Here is a 17,357-nt window from a genome sequence, read left to right as displayed (position 1 = left end):
GTCCAACCTGAAGACGCTCCCACTGGCCAAAGATGGGATGCTTTAAGCACCAATAATGATAATAACCACAGTGGAAACCAATTGAACGTGTTTATATTCATGAGTTCATAATGATGCCAGAAAACAAGCAAACAAAAAAGGATTGACTGCTTTTAGACAATACTAGGAAACTGCTTCATTATTTTGAAAGCAGATAAATAAGGGGAAGGAATCAAGTAATTATCGTGCTTTTCTGAAATGAACTGTACTTCAGAGTTAAACCAAATAGGTGATGAAGGAACATTTCTCTTTATATATATATTCCAACAAATACACAAAGAAAGAATGATAGAAATTAAAATATCACTGTTATGGACTGAATTTTGTCCTCCTGAAATTCATACATTGAAGCCCTAACTTCCAGTGTGACAGTATTTGGAGATGGGGCCTTTAAGGAGGTAATTAAGGTTAGATGAGGTCATAAGGGTGGGGCTCTAATTCAACAGACTGGTGTCCTTATAAGAAGAGGAAGGGATGCCAGAGATCTCTTTTTCATCAGGCTCACAGAGGAAAGGCCATGTGAGAACATGGCATGAAGACAGCCATCTGCAACCACATAGAGAGGTCTCACCAGAAACCAACCCTGCTGGCACCTTGATCTTGGACTTCCAGACTGTGAGGAAATAACCTTCTGTGGTATAAGGCCCCCAGTCTGTGTTAATCTTTTATGGCAGCCCAGGCAGACTAATACAAGCACCAGTTTGCAACCCCTAATGAATTATGGATCTGGGCAATGATCTCCAATGGCTGACACCACCAAAGAGACAGAACCAGACAAACACACCTCCTGATGGTACCACCTAGGAAGTTGTCCAGACAAAATAAACAAAAAACCCCACAAAACAACTGGAGTCTGTTAGATGTAGCTAGTAATTTACAGGAAATACCAGGGACAGAGGACCATGTTAACCAACACCAGAAGGATGTAATCAGCAAAACCCACAGTGCAGGAAATTTGACAAGATTGTTTCCTTGCAAAAAATTGCACGGAAAATAAAATAGAGGAAACCCCTCTAGATTAGAAGAGATTGAAGAATCATAGCAAACAATCACAATGTATGGACCTCATTGATCTCAATTCAAACAAACAAATTTTAACCCCCCCAAAATTTTAAGACAAAAACTATGAATACTAAGTTTTTAATAATATTAAGGAGCTATTTTTAATTCTGTTCATGTGCGATAATAGTTTTATATTTTCTAAAGAGCGTTTATCTTTTAAATATATAGACTAAAATATTTGCAGGTGAAATAATATGTGGGGGATTCGATTTGAAATAATCCGAAGAGTTAAGAAATGGGAGGAGGTATAGATAAATAAGACTGGCCACGCACTGGCGATAGCCAAAGCTGGGTGATGGCTAAACAAGGTGCTATATTATCCTCTCGACTGTTAAAAGCTGGACATTTTCTGGAATAAAAAATTGTTTTCTTGAGTCCTGAGTATTTTTAAAAGTGATAAACAAAATGAGATTTTCTCTTAGGTAAATTAAATATATAATACACAAAACAAAACACATTTTACAAGAGTACTAACAAAGCAATACACATCTAACACGTAGAGGAGTTGTTGTCTGGAGGAGCGGGAGTAGGGTCTGGGGATAAAGGGAATTGGTTCATCATTTAAATAAACCTGCAGGGCCTTCCTGGTGGCGCTTAGGAGTCTGCCTGCCAGTGCAGGGGACATGGGTTCGAGCCCTGGCCTGGGAAGATCCCACATGCCGCGGAGCAACTAAGCCTGTGCACCACAACTACTGAGCCCATGTGCCACAACTACTGAGCCCTGCAAGCCACAACTACCGAGCCCACGTGCCACAACTACTGAAGCCTGCATGCCTAGAGCCTGTGCTCTAGGGCCTGTGTTCCACAACTACCGAGCCCAAGTGCTGCAACTACTGAAGCCCGCGTGCCTAGAGCCCGTGCTCCACAACAAGAGAAGCCACCAAAATGAGAAGCCCGAGCACCGCAATGAAGAGTAGCCCCCCTTCGCCGCAACTAGAGGAAGCCTGCGTGCAGCAACAAAGACCCAACGCAGCCAAAAATAAATAAAATGTTTTTAAAATTATAAATAAATAAATAAAGCTAGAGAGGGACTGAGGAGTACGTTTAGTGCCATCCTCTGCACCTCAGGTCCAAGGACAGAGAAAAATTGGAAGATGGAAAAGCACAAGGATACACAAAAAATGATTGTAGCCCTACTACCAGCAAGAAGCATTGCTCACATTTCCGTGTTTCCTTCTAGTGTTTTTTCTATATCTATAGAAAACTACCCTCTCCTTTTCACTCATTCTCAGGCTTTGGAGACACATAGAAATGGGTTAAAATTCTGGATTAACCATTTTATGAATGGTGTTATCTTGGACAAGTCGTTTTCTCTTGTCCAACTTTCATTTTCTCATTCTGAAAAGTCGGAACCATCACAAGCACCTAAGATTAGGTGATGATGGGACGCAAAAGCATCTAGAGGCTCCCTGGGGTGGTTCCCACTGGTATTTTGCACAGCTCTGTGCAGAGGCAGTGATAAATATTTGTCAAACTGAACGGGATGAAATTACGAGGCAGCTGGATCTCACGTGTGTGTTTTCATCTCAAAGCCTTGTGTTGAGGCACATAATGTTTTTTCCTGTGATTCACTCTCAGTTCCACGTGCAGGGAAAAGAAACTCCCTCTTTGGGGTCACCCAGTTTACATGGTGAGAGACCCCAGAAATGTCTTCTCATCATTTGCAGTGTCTCCCAGGGAAGAGTGCAAAGATGTTAAAGTTGACAGAAGTATTGCAAAAGGCTTCCTGGCTGCTAGCAGTGAGGATGTTCAGTCTCTGGGGCCCAAAGGTTCCCAGGTGGTTTCTGGCCTTCAGAGTCTGGCTTACATGAGCCACCCGGGAAGCCACCACACGTGGTAACGTGTCCTTTTTCTGAAATGTCATTGGGTGGCTGGACACAGAGCTGGGGGTCTCCCAGGGGGCTCCTGTGCAGCACCACTGTGCTCCCTAAAGGTCCAAGCGGTCCCGGGAATGTTTTCAGTTCTAGTGTTCAGCATTTGTTGTTAGGAGAAATTGTGCGCTCTACTGGCATTTGTGAATTCTGGGACTTTTAGAAGTTTCTAGAATGCAGGCCTCATGGGTCTCAAGGGCCTACTTGACTCCTAGCCAGTCTGGATCCTTGTTCTTCCTTAATCCTTCCAATGATACTTCAGAAGCGGAGCAGGGATTTGGGGTTGTGTTTTTCACACAGGTTTTGGTCTTAGGGGGACACACCAGCACACACAGGAGCACAGGGCCCTCAGCAGGCATCTCGTGCCTCTCCTCTGCCTTCTCAGACCAGGAAGCCCCATCCAGAGAGGTCAAGGGACCTGTCCAGGGTCACGCAGAGGATAGTCAGTTCATGCCACGTGGTTCCGGCTTTGGGGTTAGGAGAGAAAAGGTGAGATCATGAGAGCAAACCTAAGAGGGCTCGTCCTCCAGAAGCCCAGACTGAAATGTCATGAAGTCACAGAACCAGAAACCTGGCTCCTGGACAGACCTTCCTGCTCTTCCAGGCACTGGGGGGTGGGGGCAGGGTAGAGAGGTTAAGAGCTCAGACTCGACTTACATGGACCCAGGTTCCAGCCCTTAGATGCAGTTACTGGCTGCATGAATTTAGGGAAGTTACTCCACTGCTCCGTTTTGGTTTCCTCCTTAGTGAAACCTATCCCCCTGCAGAGTTGTTGTAAAGATTGAATGACTCAAGGCAAAAAGTGCCTGCCTGATGGTAGGCCCAACGTGAACGCATGATCACTATGGCCCACAGTACTGCGGGGAGAGGCAGGGGTGCAGGCCCTGACTCCCCACAGGTGACTCTGTGTTTGGGGAAATCTCGCAGCCTGTCTCCCAACCTGTAGCCTCAGAGTAAGGAGACTTATTGCACAATGAGGCAATGTGTGTGGAAGCACTTTGTGGACTGCCAAGCACAGGCCAGGGCCCAATACAACGACTGCTGTTACAAAAAATCTGGTCCAGGGCTTCCCTGGTGGCGCAGTGGTTGAGAGTCCGCCTGCCGATGCAGGGGACGCGGGTTCGTGCCCCGGTGCGGGAGGATCCCACATGCCGCGGAGCGGCTGGGCCCGTGAGCCATGGCCGCTGAGCCTGCGCGTCTGGAGCCTGTGCTCCGCAACGGGAGAGACCACAACAGTGAGAGGCCCGCGTACCACAAAACAAAAACAAACAAACAAAAAAACCAAAAAAAAAAAAAAAAAAAATCTGGTCCAACACCATCAATTCAAGGAGGAGGTCAGAACACGCCACCCCAAAATATGCCACTCTGGCATATCACCCATTTTGTGTTAAATGCACTTAAAAAAAACAGCAGATACAAGAAGAACACCCTGACTTTCCTTTTTTTTCCTTAAAAGCAAGAGATGAAACTCCCATGTGAAAGATGTCCTCCCTACACCAGAGAGACAGTAACATGCATATCGTCAAGAATGGTCAGGTGAGACCACAGAGTTCTGTGCCTTGTTAAAATAACTCTTATCTTCCTTTAGCCTGTCCTCTTATTTTAGTTTCTTTTCCACCACTGCTTCTCTCTGTTTTGCCTCGTATAAAAGCACAGAGATTTTGCCACTTCTTTGGGTCTTCATGTCCTTTGAGGGCTCCTGTGTCACACAAAACTTCTGTTAAATAAATCTGTATGCTTTTCTCCTGCTGACCTGTCTTATGTCAATTTAATTCTCAGGCCAGCTGAAAAACCCTAGGAAGGTAGAAGGAAGACCCTGCTCCCCTACAAAAGCAAAGCCTCAAAGGTCCTGGGTCTACTTTCCACGGAACCTCCATCTGGCTGGTACTCATCTGCCTCCCCCGTCTGTCTGATTTTAGCCTGAGAAGTCAATTCAAGCCCGAAGTCAGCCCATCCTTCTCACTGAGCTTCCATCAGCGTTTCAGCCCGCCTGGGTCACGTGTGCCTGGGGACAAGGCAGAGGCCCTGGCTAGGATGTGACAGCAGCAGGTCACACAGGCAGGGTCCCCATAGCAGGGCACAAGCTGGGGCACTGGGAAGCTAAGCTGATAGGGATGCTAACATCTGAGAACTCCGGAGCTGGAAGCAGGCTGGTCCAGATGCTCACGTTGTTGATAGAGAAACTGAGGCCCAGAGCAAAGAAAGAACTTACTCAGGGACACATGGCCCTGGTGGCAACACTGGGACTGGAATTCTGGTTTGCAGTTCTATACTCTTTCTCCCACACCTGGCCCTTGTAACGAATATTCTAGTAAGTGCAGGCCTTGATCTGGACATGTTCATTCTGAGCTCACAAATACAAATGCTTAATCCTCTGTAACATTCTTGGTCACGGTCTTGTTTTTTTTCTTTATTTTTTTTTGGCCACATTGCGGCATGCAGGATCTTAGTTCCCTGACCAGGGATGGAACCCATGTCCTGTGCAGTGTGTGGAAGCACAGAGTCTTAACCACTGGACCGCCAGGGAAGCCCCTTGGTTAGGGTCTTGAATGCAGTTCAAGGAGTTAACGCCTGGGGGTAGGTGCCATAAACCCAGAGCCATGTTCAGGTAAGTATTGCTCTGGCCTGTAATTTCTTATTTTAGTGACACTGACTAGCACCCCCAGGCTGTGCTGGAGCCCACTGGATGGCTCATTAAGGCCACAGGTCCTGGGAACAGCAAAGGGAAATCAAAACGAAAATCACAGTCTCTCCGAAGCACAGGCCTTTATTAAATCCCAGTCTACTGGTAACATTTCAGGATACAAAGAGATTTCTGCTCTCTTTTGGAACGGTGGGAAGATTTAGATCAACAGTCTTTTGTTGAGTGTCGCCTATGGTGGATAGTTTGGGATGACTGAACTTCAGCCTCGTGGGAGAATCAGACAGCATACATTTGAAAAGCACTTTACAGTTTACAGAGCCTATTCATGTTGTCTCAGTTAATCCTTACTACAGCCCTGGGAGGCATCAGACACTCAGAGAGGTAAGGCAATTTGCCAAGTATAGGCCAGCAAGTGGAGAGGCCAGGATTAACCCCAGGTCTTCTGCCTACAGATTCAGGTCACTTCATACTATACCATGCAACACACAGATACAGTGAAATTGTTAGGAGACACAGGCCGGAGAATCTAAAAAATTTATTATTATTATTCTGTGAAAAGCTCTTGGAGGGATTAGCATTTGATATAGGTCTTTAAATGGCTATGATTATTTTCCTTTTTTCCTATTTTAATAGGTCACTGTAGATGATGTGGAAAGTGTAATAAAATGCAACAAACAAAAGATTGATAATCCTGATACAGAGGTGCTGCCTCTATACATCACTTACATTGCTCCTTCCAGTTTTTTCTTTGTGTTTTTTAAACTAGTTGAAATCATACTCTCTATATGGCTTTGAATTGTCTTTTTCTCCCCTTTAATGTACATTTTATCACATTCTCTTTGAATGGGTTAAACACCAGTGGGTCTGTGATTAGGGAATTCTGGACTAAGAACATAGCTGGAGGGACTTTCCTGGTGGCGCAGTGGTTAAGACTCCGCGCTCCCAATGCTGGGGGCTTGGGTTCGATCCCTGGTCAGGGAACTGGATCCCACGTGCATGCCACAACTAAGGAGCTGGCGAGCTGCAACTAAGGAGCCTGCCGGCCGCACCTAAGACCCAGCATAGCCAAATAAAAAAAGAAAGAAAAAAGAAAGAACATAGCTGGAGAAAAGGTGTGGGGACAGGGAAACGAAGGGCGTATTCAGGAAACGGTGAGTAATTCTTCGAGACTAAACTTGTAACTCTATGATGAGCTGAGGTTTACCAAGGAATCTAGAAAGACCTTTAATATCAGATGGTGGAGAGCCTTGAATGACACACTAAGGAATTTATAGTTTACTCTATTCTCATTAAACAACAATACACTTTACACCATACATATTTAGAAAAATACATACGAGAACATTCAGAAATAAGTCACAATCTGTGCAGATATAATTGCTATTAATATTTTGAAACATGTATAACCTACCAATTTTTTTCTGTACACATATTTCTTTTTTCCCCAAACAGGGACATAAAACACATATTCTTTTCTAATCTGATTATAATTCCATTAACATCTTTCTTGGTCATTAAAAATTCTTTTGCAATAATGGTTTTTAAACATTGTATGCACCGGAACTCTGTTTTTAAACAAAATCCTACCAGGAACCTCAAAGGCCAAAAGGGATATAAGTAGAACTACTGTGATCAGAACATGGGTGGGAGCCCTGATGCCCGCCTGACCCTGTAAGACACCCTGACCCCGTTCTGAAAAACACTGTTGCCTAATGTCATTTTTATGGCTGCAAGGTAAGAGCATAGCATCACTTAATCAGCTTGCTCAGTTGTTTCCAATTTTTCCCGTTGTAAATTGATACTACATTCTTTGAGCACATCCCATAATTATTTCCCAGTGAAGGTTTCTGAACATGGGGTGTGACATAATCAGAGCTATTAGCGTGAATGCCAAATACAGTAAAATCTTACTTAACTGGAATTCAGCTAACCACAATCCTTAATTAACCAATTTTCTTTTGCTCAACTTTGGGAACATAAAGGAAACTCTCTACCTTCCTCCCTTTTCTTCTCTCTCTCTCAAACACATACACAAGCACACATGCACAGAACTATGAAATAGGGATACATTTAACAAATATATGCAATCACTGTACTCTGAGAACTATGAAACATTACTGAGAGAAATTAAAGGTGAGTGCAAATGGTGAGACATACCATACTCATGGACTGGAAGATTCAGTATTGTTAAAATGCCAATTCTCCCCCAGATTAATCTATAGAGTCAACACAATGACATTCAAAATATTAGCAGGGTTATTTTGAAAAATTTAGTAAGCAAATTTTAAAATTTATGTGGAAATGCAAAGCATGTAGAATAGCCAAAACAACATGGACAAAGAGCAAAGTTGGAGGCCTCACCCAATCCGGTTTCAAGACCTACTATAAAGCTGACAGAAATCAAGATAGAATGGTATTCAAGTAAAGGTTGACATATAGACCAATGGAACAAAATAGAAAGTCCAGAAATAGATCCACACATACATGTGGTCAACTGGTTTTCTAGCAAAGGTGCCAAGACAATTAAATGGAAGAAAGGATAATCTTTTTAACGAAAGGTGCTAAAATAATTGGTGGCTATACGTACAAAAATGAGCTAAAACTATAAACCTTTAAAAAAATAGGAGAAAACCTTAGTGATCTTGGGTTAGGCAAAGATTTAAAAAATAGGACACATAAAATTTTAAAAATCAATAACTTGGACTTCATCAAAATTGAAAATGTCTGCTCTTTGAAAGCACAATTAGTTAAAAGAAAAGGTGGGACTTCCTTGGTGGTGCAGTGGTTACGAATCCACCTGCCAATGCAGGGGACACGGGTTTGAGCCCTGGTCCAGGAAGATCCCACATGCCGCAGAGAAACTAAGCCCATGCGCCACAACTACTGAGCCCGTGTGCCACAACTACTGAAGCCCACGCACCCTAGAGCCGACGCTCTGCAACAAGAGAAGCCAACACAATGAGAAGCCCGTGCACCGCGACGAAGAGTAGCCCCCACTCGCTGCAACTAGAGAAAGCCCACGCGCAGCAACAAAGACCCAACACAGCCAAAATAAATAAATAAAATAAATTTTTTAAAAAAGGAAAGAAAAGAAAAGGCAAGCCACAGACTGGGAGACTATGTCTGCAAACATACACAAAATAAAGGACTTATGTCCACAATATGTAATGAATTCTCAATATTAAGACAAGACAATTAAAATCAGGCAAAAGATTTGAACATTTTATCAGAAACACTGATGCCAAATAAGCGCATGAAAAGATGTTCAACATCATTAGTTGTTAGGGAAATGCAAATTTAAACCAAATGGAGATACCACTACATATCCACTGTAGTGGATAGAATTTAAAAGACAATGCCAAGTTTGGCTAGAAGGTGGAGCAATGGGTGAGCATTTATTTACAAAGTTAAACATTCACTTACCATATGACTCAGGAATTCCACTCTTGTGTATTTTTCAAGTGAAGTGAGAATATTTAATATATGTCTACACAAAGATCTGTACGTGAACATTTATAAGAGCCTTGTTCAGAGTAGCCCAAAACTGGAAACAGTCCAGATGTCCATTGATTGGTAAATGGATAAAGAAAAATCTATACCTAAATGGAATACTACTCAGCAATTAATAGGTATAAACTACTTATACATGCAACAACATGATGAATCACAAAAGCATTACTAAGTGAAAAAAGTCAGATACAGAAGACTACATACTATATGCATTCATAGGAAGTTCTAGAGAAGGAGAACCTGGAGTGGTGATAGCAGATCAGCCGTTGCTAGGGGTTCAGGGATGGGGACGGGGACTGACTGCAATGTTCTAAATCATATTTTTGACAGCAGTTGCACTACTAAAGACATATGTCAAAATTCATCATGTAGACTTAAAATTGGTGAATTCTATTATAAATAAATTATGCTTCTATTGGCATTTGGATTCATCTTCGTTCACTTTTTTGTCATTCTTCTAGCCACTTAGCGGTTCACATTTAATGGTTCAGATTTGCAATGTCTGCTAAGTGTCAAGAATAGAGTTTTGTGTTTCTTGTTATTTTCCTTGGTTGTTTTTGAGCAAAAAAAGAAGTGGGAACACCTTTCCTTCACCATTTTAAACTTGGAAGTCTTACAGATGATATTAAAAACCATGGACTGGAGCTATCCCTATTTCTTAATTATTAATTTACATTTTGAGACACTACTACTGAGTCCCTACAATGATAAGTAAGGACTCAGATCTCCCTCACCTTCCCATTTCCACTTCCCTCTCCCCCCAATGTAGTTATAGTCAGGACATATTTAATTATGATTGTGCAAATGTCATTCACTAGAGCATCACTCGAACTCTCTGCCCACCCCATAACACCTTAGTTATTCAGTCCTTCACTTTTACTGGAGTTACTCATTTTCCCATGTGCCTGATTTTCTACACATTTAATTTTTCCTAATATCCCAATAAAGCCTGCTTCAGTTCTATTAATAATGTTTTCCGTAATCTCAAATATATCATGTTCATCTTATTCCTAGAGACCTTCTTCTCAGAGCCTTCCTTCCAAGTTCTCCAATTTAAACTGTATGCGGTACCAATGTCAACCAGAAATTTCCATTCACCATCATCGTGTGGATTCATGTTGCCTCTTGCGCTTCGGATCCCTTGCTTCCTGGATTCCATGTATTCCTTTCTTGGTTTACTCCCTCGTTTTATTGGATCACTACCTCCAGTAGTTCACTAAAGGTACAAGGGAAGTAAATGATTTTCGTTCTTGCCTGTCTGAAAGTATCTTATTCTATCTTCATTTGATGAACAGTTTGGTTGAATATAGAAGTGTAGGATGTAAATCAGAATATTGAAGGCATTGGCCCATTGTCCACTAGATCCCAAAGTGTTGTTGAGAGGTCCATTGATTCTGATCCTCTTCTTTTTCTCTCTAGAAGTTTATAATATCTTCTCTGTATCCCTGATAGTCAAAAACTTCACCGTGGTGTACCTGACCATGGGTCTTTTTCATTCTCCGTGCTAGGCCCATCCCTTGAGCTAGCTCTTTTGAGTTGGAAAATCATGCTTTAGTTCTGAGAAGTTTCCTTCATAATTTTGTTCCCTTGGCTCTCTATCTGGCATTTCTAGTAGTTGGCTTTTAACCTCTTAGACTTATCCTCTTGCTTTATTTATTTTTTTGGATTTTAAAATTTTTATTTATTTTTGTCTGCGTTGGGTCTTCGTTGCTGCACGCGGGCTTTCTCTAGTTGTGGCGAGCGGGGGCTACTCTTTGTTGCGGTGCATGGGCTTCTCATTGCAGGGGCTTCTCTTGTTGCGGAGCAGGGGATCTAGGCGCGCAGGCGCTCTAGGCGCACAGGCTTCAGTAGTTGTGACACACAGGCTCAGTAGTTGTGGCTCACGGGCTTAGTTGCTCTGCGGCATGTGGGATCTTCCCGGACCAGGGATTGAACCCATGTTCCCTGCATTGGCAGGCATATTCTTAACCACTGCGCCACCAGGGAAGCCCTACTTTTTATATTGAATTTTTATTTTGAGTCGTATATGTAACTTTCCAGAGGTTTTCCTTATTTAGTGGATTTTTTTTTTTCCCCAAAGCTTTCTGGTTCTTCTTTCATAGATCATCCCTACTCTTTTCAGGGAGATTGTCAGTTTGAGGTTGTCTCTGATCCTCCCAATTCTTTTTCCCATTTTTTTTTGTTTTGTTTTGTTTTCTGTCTTCAAGTTAGAAGATTTCCCCTGTGTCTGGAGGTACTTAGCCATCGGTTCTCACTTGGGAGCCTAGAAATCTCTTTGCACGTAAGCCAGACTTGGGTCCTAGGGCTTCAGTCTAATAGGACAGAACTTCAAACCAGCTCATTGTAAAGAATCCCAAATGGTAGTCTCTGGGATTTACTCCAGAGAAGATTCTTATCTCCTGCCTTGGGTGGGGATATAAAACTTGCTACTGGCATTCTAGGAAGGGGGAGGGGCAGTATTCAGATTTTCACTCAATTCCCCCATTTCTGGTCTGTGTGTCCTCCTACCCCACATGCCCACTTTCAAATCCTCTTCAATTACCATTGCCTCTCCTCCCATTTCCTTGGTCCTTATGGACTTAATACTTTAAAAAAAAATTTTATTGAAATATAGTTGATTTAGTTTGATATAGTTGTGTTAGTTTCAGGCGTACAGCAAAGTGAATCAGTTATACATATACATATATCCACTTTTTTAGATTCTTTTCCCGTATACATCCTTACAGAGTATTGAGTAGAGTTCCTTGTGCTATACAGTAGGTCCTCATTAGTTATCTATTTTATGTATAGTAGTGTGTATATGTCAATCCCAATCTCCCAGTTTATCCTCCTCCTTTCCCCCTTGGTAACCGTAAGTTCGTTTTCTACATCTGTGACTCTATTTCTGTTTTGTAAATAAGTTCATTTGTACTATTTTTTTAGATTCCGCAAATAAGTGATATCATATGATATTTGTCTTTACTAGATGAATTTTAACCCTCTTTCTAGTCTGAAATTGTGTCTTTCAAGAAACTAGAACCTGATCTCCATGGTGACTTTATTGATTTGTCCTATTCTGGGTGCTCCCAAGATGTCCCACCAATCTCCTTTTAAGATCTTTTCTTCCCTTCTCCAGAATCAACAGCCACAGGTAGGGCTGGCTTCGTGGGTGTGCGGCCTGTACGGTCACACGGGACCCCATACTCAGAAGGGCCCCAGCCTCGATTTACTGCTCTGAGGCCACCGCCTTGAAGTTCTTATTAATTTTCAATCCACGGGCATAACATTTCCATTTTGTGCTGGGCCCCACGAGTTATGTAGCCAGTACTGGCCACGGGAGGGTCGCGCGCCAGGACTCATCTTTCAAGGACTTTAAGGCTCGTGGCCAGAGCTACAAACACCTGTGTTCTGTTAACTCTGCTTCCTGGAAGGGAGGGAGGAGCAAGACATGTTTGCCCCAAGATTAGAAATGCAGAAACCAGCCCCCAACAGGTTCTGCAACCTGCCTGTGATCTTATCACTCGAGAGTTTGGGAAACTCCTGAGCTTTTCAGGCCACACTCTGAGACCTCACATGAATCTTACAAGGCGGTTTTGCTTCTGTGTAATCGGGGCTGTGCCTATGGCTGTTGATGTCCTTTGACAAAAGGCAATTTTGCATCCGGAGGACTTTATTCATTCACCCACTCGCTCGTTCACTACGAAAACCTTTAGGAAGCACCTACTCTGTTAGCAGAACGAGTGGGCTTTGAAGCAGGGAGAAATGAGTTACCGTGTCCCCCTCTGGCTCTTGTTGGCCACGTGAGCCAGTGAGCCTCAATTTCCCTCCCAGTTTGATGAGGAGAGAACAATTACCTCCCAACTCAGTGATGAGATAACCTGAGTAATGGGCCTTTTATGGCTCCAAACACTCTGTCCCCAGCCCGTATTCGTTTCTTTACCTTTCTCCCTAGCACTACGCAAAACACAGGGGGTTTCAGCTTCAGGTGTGGATAGGCCAGGCCGCTAGCAGGTCCTGGAGCACTCGGAGGGTCCATTCTTCGGGGACACACTTGATTCTCTCTTCCTCCAGCAGAAACGTTGATGGGCGCCCAAGGAGAAAGGAGCCTCATGCATGTGACAGGTGTTTGCACTCTAGACTATCCCAGTGCTTTGTTATTAGCATTTAATAGGTTCCCAGAAAGCTTTGAAGATAATAATACGTCTCCCCTCCCTCTCAGCTGGTGATCTTGACGTGATATATTTATGTCTGTAGTGAAATTTGGAGGCTCTCACAAGGAGCCAAGCACTTGCTCTTATCTTTAAAAAAGCTTAAAAGTCTAGTGATGAAAATTAAACCCACAGAGAGGAGTGCCCAGGAATGTGTCCCAAGAAATGCTTCCTCTACAAGCTGTGCCTGTTTTGAGAGATGAATGGGGGAAATGATACAGTGAATGAAGCCTCATGACAATCTATGGCATTTGCATCTCACGTCCCAGCTTACAGAGCTTTGACGGAGCCTTTTCACACCCACTATCCCGTTTCTACCTCACAATCTCAGAAGGCGTCTTGGTAAAGTTATCATCTCCACATGGCAGATGAGAAACCTGAGACTCAGAGAAGTGATTTGTCCAGGTCGCACAGCTGGCAGGGAAGTTTCAGGGCCAAGATTCAAATCCACTCTCCTGATTGCAGAGTCTCTGCTCTGTCGCCTCCTAGAAATAGTATTTAGCTATTTCCACGCTCAGCAGAACCTCTTAACTAAAATCTAGGTGAGTTGTCCTGGGCTCCAAGCCCTGGGATGTTGGCAACACCAGGGAGGGGGGTAGGTCCTGAGGAGGCGGTGGAACCAGCTCCGATGCTCAGATGTGGCCACACCCGGCAGACAGGGGCCCCAGCCTGGCTGAGAGGTGGCCACATTCCAGGAATTTCCAATGGCCTGGTCAGGTGAGAATAATGCAGCCCCTCAGGGTGGCCTCATCTGGGGTCAGATCTGTCCCTCTCATCCACTCAAGGACTTTGATCCTGTAATTCTATCCCCCACCCCAGTCAATGTTTCATTTCCATTCACATACAAACCCGCTGTAGTAGTTCACATTTTTACCCTCTCTGTACCTCCCTGCTCTTCCTCACAGGCCTTTACTGACGGTCTGCCCTTTTCCTCCGGCTCTGCCTTGAGCCCACTCCAATTCAGCTGTCATCCTTAACACGTTACTAAAACCGCCTTGTCAGTGCCGTGCATCTTGCTAAGTCCTGTGCTAAGCTCAACTCTATGCTTAACTATTTTTGTCGGGTTTTTTTATGCTTAACTCTTAATAGCATTTGATGTTTCTTCTTTCTTGACACTTTTCTTCACGTGGTTCTGGTCACCATACTCCGCCCGTTTTCCTCATTCCCCTTAGCCGCTCCTTCTGTACTCCCTTTACTAGATTGTTCTGCCCTTCTGACTTCTAAAGGTCACAGAGCCCGCGTCTCAGCCTGGGGCTCTCGCCTCATTCACTCGCTACTCTCGCTCCCCAGGTGTTCTCATTTAGTCCTAGGGCTTTAAATCTCATTTTGGCACTAGGACACCCAAATCCACGTCTCCGGCCAGAACATCTCTGAATTCCAGATTCATTTAAATGTAATGTCTCCTCTTGTATTTCTAAGAGACATATCAAACCTGAGGTGTCCCAAATCTTGATTTTCACCCCAAACCCACTCATAACCATCTCTGCTCCACCATTCACCTCACAACGTTATCCTAGATCCCTAGGATTCTTCTCACAACTACACCCAATCCACTGCTGGCTCCACCTCCAAAGTATATCTATATCCCATTGCCCACGACCGTGCTCTTATCCAAGTACACCCATGTCTGGGTTGGATTCCTGTAACAGCCTCCTGTGGACAGAGAATGTCGCCTGCCATATCAGTAAACAAAGGCTGTTGCGGTCAACAAGCCCTCAGCAACCACAGGCACCCCACGTCCCCATGGTGCACCCGGAGGGTGTTCAGGATGGAGCGAGCAGGATACTGGCCCCAGATGGCTAAGGTGCATATCAAAGAAATGATTTCAATGAGCATCCTGCACCTGCCCGTACGCAGAAAAGTGCTAAATGCATTAACTTGAGATCCTGGTTTTTCTTTAATTAACAGTAATCTTTTGATGTTCCAACTACCTGGGGTTTTTTTGTTTTTTGTTTGTTTGTTGCAAAAAATTCCTATATATCCTGGCTCCTCCCTTACCTCTTTGGAGAAATCCCTCAGAGCTACGTGAGAGGCTGTCTCCGGGCTTAAGTCCTCAGTATGTCCGCTGAATAAAACATAATTCCCAACTTTTAGGTTGTGCATTTTTTCAGTCGACACTCCCAATTAGCCATCTTCATTCCACCCTTGTGATCTGTGGCTGTTCCCCATACAGAGACCTGAATAACAACTAAAAGAATAAAATAGAGCATGTCATTCCTCTGTTCAAAATCCTTCAATGACTTCACAACACATTTAGAATTAAATTGAAATACCTTCTGTGGCCTCAGAAGAAATATTCAAAATACTCATATTTAGCAACTGGTAGGGAAATATATATTATGTTTAAGTTTCTACGTAAATCACAATTTAAAAATACATTCCCTTCTATTTTCTAAATAAACCAAACTATATCTGTTTATATAATAAAACTGCTTACAGATGATGTAAGTTGAAACACAGAGCATTCATCAAATCAGTGTAATAATTTCTAAGTCATTTCTGGTTTTTGTGTGATCTTTGGTTTGATACAGTCTCACTAATTAAATAATGTCCCTATTGGGGCTAGGATTTGACAGAGTGAAACACGTCAAACTCCTCCAATAACTTCCCCATTAAATCAGTAGCCACTAGGTCACTTGTGGTCTTGAAATACAGAATTTCTCTTAATAAAACAATATTGTTTGCAGTACTGAATTGTCCCTCAGCTTCTGCTGAACTAAGAGTAATTATATTCAAACATTTTCTGAGCCTTACAATATCATCTGAGGTTCTTAACGTAGTCAATATCTTATTACTGGCTAAGCCACAGGGACCCACTGTGGAGGGCCATATTTTGCCGTATTTCATGAGGTTGACCTTCCAGAGAGGGCCATGTGGCCAAAACCATGTTCTCCACTAGGCTACTTGGTTTTGACTCCTGGCTCGGCCACTTACAGAAATTTAAAATCTCTTTGTTTTAGTTTTCTTGTCTGTAAAATGGGGCTGCTGCTGCTGATAATATTCAAAGGAGTTAACAGGTTTAGACTGGTGTTTGGCCCAGAAAACGTTACATATGCATTGGCTCTCACTCACCAAGGAAAGCAGCGCTGTTAGTGCCCTTGGCCGGAAAACTCGTGGAGGGTTTTAACAAATGCACGCCCTTAGATGGAAGTGAATTTCAGTAAGAACGGTGAGAAGAGGGGGCTGCACCCTGGTGTCCTCAGGCCCTTCCTTCCTCCACTCCTGGGGTGGGAGTATCTGCCCTCCCAGTGAAGCCCCAACACCTGGCTTATGCCTATGTGGGGCCCCATTTTTCTGCTCCCCCAGGCTCTCCCTGCTCTCTCTGAGTCAGAATCTTGTGAAGTCTGTTATCCCCACACACAGGTCTGGGCTAAGTGGGCAGGACAAGGCAGCCGTAGCTGATCCACCAGGAGTCCCTTCCCGCCTCCCTGGTAGGAGCCAGTGATGGTGGCCAGGAGGCAGGACCCACCAGGGACGCCTGGTGTAACACGTAGAAGGGGCTGTAAGGGTGTACTGGCCTCGTATTAGCCCCGTGGGTCCAGGAGACCTTCAGCAATTGGGCCTTGCCCAGCATCTGACCCCGAGGCCAATGACTCTACTGTTCACCTGTTACCCTCCAGACACACAGGCTTCCTTTTGTTCCTCAAACACACCAAGCCCGGTTCCGTCTCAGGACTTGTCGCTCTCCCTGGGACATAGTCCCCCATAGTCCTGCACGGTTCTTACTGCATTCCCACCTTGGCTCACCTGGCCCTTCTTCAGAGAGGTTTCCCTGATGACCCCATAAAAATTCTGTGCACTTACCCCACCTAGTCATGGTACCTACCTACCCAGCTGCGTTTTCTAAAGCATCTATCTACTCCCTAAAGTTATATTTTATAGTTATCAGTTTTCTATTCTGTTGTAATAAATATGGCTGAAATAACAGACAACAAATAATGTTGGAAGACGTAGAAAGTGCTGAAAATTTAGAAGAAACAAGTATGAGAACAAATTACACAGGTTTGCAATTTGAAGGTTTGCTATATAGTTGGATAAAATACA

The 17,357-nt window shown here is 43.7% G+C and overlaps 1 long non-coding RNA gene across 2 annotated transcripts in view; it reads right to left on the bottom strand.

The window, feature by feature from the left end:
- The window catches only part of LOC117203270 (uncharacterized), a 72,349-nt gene that overhangs the window by 45,704 nt on the left and 9,288 nt on the right, over window positions 1-17,357 (bottom strand). The window contains exon 2 of one of the 2 annotated variants that reach the window (XR_004485964.2): window positions 15,312-15,501. The exons of the other annotated variant lie outside the window; for it this stretch is intronic. This is a non-coding gene — a long non-coding RNA (uncharacterized LOC117203270). The remainder of the gene's footprint in view (window positions 1-15,311; window positions 15,502-17,357) is intronic. 2 annotated transcript variants of the gene reach the window in all.

This window comes from Orcinus orca, chromosome 13 (genome assembly GCF_937001465.1).
Source record: "Orcinus orca chromosome 13, mOrcOrc1.1, whole genome shotgun sequence".
NCBI classification, from domain to species: Eukaryota; Metazoa; Chordata; class Mammalia; order Artiodactyla; family Delphinidae; genus Orcinus; species Orcinus orca.
The sequence above is the reverse complement of the archived record's forward strand: the minus strand, read 5'-3'. Positions and strand labels throughout refer to the sequence as shown.